The following is a 4,777-nucleotide window of genomic DNA, read 5'->3' on the forward strand; positions in this document are numbered from 1 at the left end:
GGGGGGTTGCTTCTTTTTTCATTCTTTTCTTTCTTTCCTTCTGTCATTGACTGTGCTGTAATCCTTTTTTATTTGTTATAGTTTACAGTGCATTTGAACCTGTCTAAGACTACCACCCATTGCCCAGTAGAAAAGAAGTCATCTTAGACTTGTGGCTCTCGTGGGTGGCAACATCATAATATTGTATTTTAAAAACAGAGGAGGAGGTGGTAACTGGTTGTTTGTACAGGGCATTGTATTGTACAAAATTGGTCGCCAGAACCGTGTTCAGTTATCGGTGTTCGTGATGAAGCGGGTAGGCTCTTAGCCGGCCTTTAAAAAAAAGAGATAAGTTCAATTGTCGTGATGGGATTTAAAAAAAATATTGTTCGTGTATGTCCGTCTTCTTAAGAGACATTGCAACCCACTCGTCCTGATTTTTTACTTGATACGCTGGTTCAAAGCTGCCCGAGTCTTAGATTATCTAAGTTGTATCGGTAGGTGGTTAAACACATTAATTACATTTCTAAAAATATTGTTTAGTATTAAGGTTTACAATCCTGTTCTGTCGGCGATGGGAGTTGATCTGGAGGCTACACCTCTTCAACAACTCTGCCATTTTATGAGTAATTCCAGCGTATATTTTTAATTTAATGTTTTCTTAAACCTAGATATGATGAATGTCGTGCCTGTTCCGACAGGTTTTTGCACCATCTTTTCTCACTCTACTTCAATTTTTATTGTGGCATCAACATTATGTGTGGTTGGCGAAGCTATGGCGTGATTTGCTCCTTCTGTCCTATCAGATAATTTATATCGTCATTATCCATCCTTCCTCTTTTCTTTGTATTTTTTCTCTGATTCAACATGTTACAATCGACACTTACATGATCTAATTGTGTTGCACGTGCCGTGAGACTATCAAAAAGACGAAAATTATGCATCCTCATCATCAGCCTTTCCAATCCCCGCCCGGAGTATAGGCCACCACCAAATGCTCTCTATCTACTTCTGTCCTGGGCTATAGCCTCCACCTTTGTCCAGCTGCATAGCATCTCTTTCTCGTCCAAATCCAAGTCCCTCTACCTTCTTAAGGCTTGGTGGGTGTTGTTTAATCGGTTTCCTCAAGGTATGCCGAACCCACTCTCACTTCCTGTGATTTCTATGTCTATTTTTTTATATTTGTTTACTCCTATAGCTGATCATTTTTTGGTGGTGTCAGGCCACCGTATTTTATATTAAAAAATTTTCAAGCAACTGTTGACAAATCGCTACCTCAGACATACAAATTTCTAACATTTTTGGCCGTTTTGAGTTACTAAGACCATGAGGTCAGCAATCAAATGCTCTATCTGCACTATCAAAACCGTAAGAATATTCGGGGTCGTTATCAAGCCTTTCAAAGAATTGCACTCGAACAAGCTTGACATATTGTGAAACTCCAACATGTTGACCTCATTCTCAAAACTAGGTATCGGGCAGATAGCACTTTGTTCTTCTGGGGTAGAGAAATGCCTGAACCTTTTTAGAACTTCACGAGAAAAAGGGCAATTTCATTTAATTTTAAATTCTTTACGAGGTCTCCTGTTCGAAATATGTGTATACCTTCGTTGCAGTTGTTCTTTGTGTCATTTCCTACAAGTGCACTATTTTTTTTATTTGGGATGAATAAAGTATTGTATCATAACTATGTGTCTCGCTTTCTTTAATTGTGTCTGACTTACTTTTTCCAATGGGGTCGGTTGCCTAGTGGTTGGCTACAGGACCCGTACTCGTGAGATTGGTAGTTCGGAGGTTCGAGCCCCAGCTCAGTCCTTCGTTTTGCTCTTGAGAATGGCACTTTAAACGAATTTCCAAATTGGCTCGTTCCCTTTGGGGATGGACGATAAACTGGGAGGTCTCGCCTTTCAAAAACTAAATAGTGTTGACAGTGGCGTTAAACCTATAAGATTTTATCATTTTTACTTTTTGTAGGCTTCAAACGAACGATATTGTGTCGATGTGTTTCCCTTGACTCATTCAAAGCCCAATGTTAACAATATTTTCTCTACTGTCTCTACATTTATTTGACGAGTGCACAACAGCGTTATTTAAGAAGTGTTGAAGAAGTGGCGTAAGCCTTAGATACTTACATCACAACATTAGATTATGTAGAGTGTTATGGATTGTCAGCAACTTTCACTGAAAGGTCCAAGTTAGCTTATCTCTATCTGAATGCTCTTGAACGTGGGTTGTGTGTTATTTTTTTGTTGGGGTTGGAGTTGCTTTGTTGTTGTTTTGTTGTTGTTTTGTTGTTGTTTTTTTAGGGGGGGTAGGGAGGGTAGGGGGATGCTTAGGCAATGTCTTAATGACGACCGAAGTCAAATATCATAATTGGACCTGTCCAAGATGAAAAACCATATTCAATAAAAGCTCGTTATACCGCCAGCCCCTCTTTCCTCCAGGTTTCTCAATGTGTACGAAAAATATAACCTGTATAAACACAGTGTCAGGTGACCCCAAAAAAACCTTTACCCACACGGAGTTATAGGCTTTCCTGCGGGTAGACGTTTTGGTCAGTAGATATTTGAGCGTTTACACCGCCATCTATTAGCTCTCTGAGTTGTACCGTACTATAGCTTGTTCACTTTTGTCTCTCTGTGTTTTAAAACCCTGGCTCATTTATTAATTTGCATACGCCCACGAAATATTGAATGGCACTTCTGCATGCCAGCTACCAATGGGCGGTTTTTCCCCAGAAATCGTAAATCTAATTGGTCGCTTTTAAGGACAAGCGGGCTAACCCAGATTTCGGAGGTTTCAGAAATCTTGACCTATACCAAAAGTGGGCATTGCCCTACCTATAGGAGAAGTTTGATTTCATTCGAGTGAATATTTTGTTTGTTTATAAAGAAAACTTTCCTTGACTTTTAAAGAAAATGAACAAGGGTCCAAAAACATTACCTTCGATTTTCTCATAACAGCTTTTTTCGGGATAGCCCCCTTGTGCTTAAAAGTGACCAATTATTATTAAAAGGAAATCTATATTTGGGCCGTATATTTGATAACCGCTCTTAGGGTAGATATACAGGATCTTGTTTTTTTGTTCAGCTACAGGGGCGTGATTGACTCATTCTGGTTACTGTGGGGTGATTGGCGGGTGCTCTGGTGCGGTTTGCTTCTTCTTTCCTATCAAACATCTATCGTCCTTATCCCCCCTTCTTTTTTATGTTTGTTACTCTCTTGTAACACCTCTAATCTTCTGGCGCTCATATGACCTTATGCAGTTGCGAGCGCCGAAAAACCTCTACTAAAACAAACATTCTGGTTACTGGACGAGGACGGTAAAACCACGTCATTTACATCACACGGATACCTCACCATACTGAGAAAGTTTACGAGAAGTTTGGGGAGAAGAAGGTGTTACCCGTAGAGGCCTGGTTCCAATGGCACTCCACACGCCAAGATTGCTCCTTGCATGGTTGCAAGATAGGTTTGGGGAAGGCCTTATGAGCCAAAAGTATACAAATGAATGGTCATCACATCCTCTTCCCCCAATTTGAGCTCATTCAATTATTACCTTTGTTTGGGGGGAGGGGGGCTGACAGATCGAGCCTATGGAAACAACCCACAAACACTCGAACAGTTGAAACTCAGAATTGAACAAGACGCCCAAAGAATAAACCCGGAAATGTGACAAAGGGTTATTCAAAATTTCCTGTGGCATTTTGGAGCTTGTATTGAGAGAAATGGCCTTCATCTGGAGAATTAAATAGCCTTCACCTCTATTATTTGACTATATCATTTTTCTATAATATTATGCTTTTCAATGCACAAACAGTGACTACTTGGAGTAGAACAACAAAGTTGACTTTTATAAGAAATTACAAAGTTTTGCATGTCACGCAATTTCAGTTGAATTTATTTCAACTTGATATTTTTGAAACATGTTGGTCAATTTTTGTTCATACTGACATGTTGCAATTCTATTTTTTCGAAATGTAGTTGAAATTGGTCTAAAGATGACCCAGTTATTTGCGAACTTTTTTATAATGAGACCTTATTTTTTAAACACCCGTTACACAAGAATACGAGTAAAACCTGCTAGCTTGCTGCGTGTCAGCTTCTCCTTTCTATAGTCGGACCATACTTGCAAAAGAGGAGAAACAACTTTCGAAAACCATTTCCACCAGATGAACATCTGACTGTGAAGGGTGCTGACTAAATGAGTTACTTCTCGGATTAGAGCCCTATGGAAATCGCTACATCACACAATATGATATGACATCAATTGAAAATCTACAAATTTGACCCTAATGCCGATTATTGGCCAATATCTCAATTTGTGCATTGGGAGAAGTAACTCATATTTGTCAGCTCGCCTCACATTTGATCGTCATACTAAAGTAAGAAATGTTACTTACAATTCGCCCATTTAGGCTTACACACCCCACATCAGTGTTGGTGCTAGCGAGGTGCAAGAAAATATTTACTACTGCCGTAAAGTGTCTTTCCCCAAATGTTTAGTTCTCGCATAGTGAAAGGCCGAGGCGAGGTTGGTGGCTCTACTGTGGCGTCGGTGGCCTAATGGTTAGGCTCTCGGACTCGCAACCGTAAGGTCATGGGTTCGAATCCCGTCAGGGGCCCGACGTTGTGTCCTTGGGAAAGGCACTTTACACGAATTTTCCTTATTTCACCCAGATGGGAATGGGTACTCGGCCATAGACCGCGAAAGATCTTGTCAGTTTGTTAGTGTTTGAGTCCTTAATCAGCTGCTTGCACTGTATGCTTCCCGGGAAGTTGAGAATGTTTCGGAGTG

The sequence above is a fragment of the Aplysia californica genome, unplaced genomic scaffold (genome assembly GCF_000002075.1).
Source record: "Aplysia californica isolate F4 #8 unplaced genomic scaffold, AplCal3.0 scaffold00398, whole genome shotgun sequence".
Classification (NCBI taxonomy): domain Eukaryota; kingdom Metazoa; phylum Mollusca; class Gastropoda; order Aplysiida; family Aplysiidae; genus Aplysia; species Aplysia californica.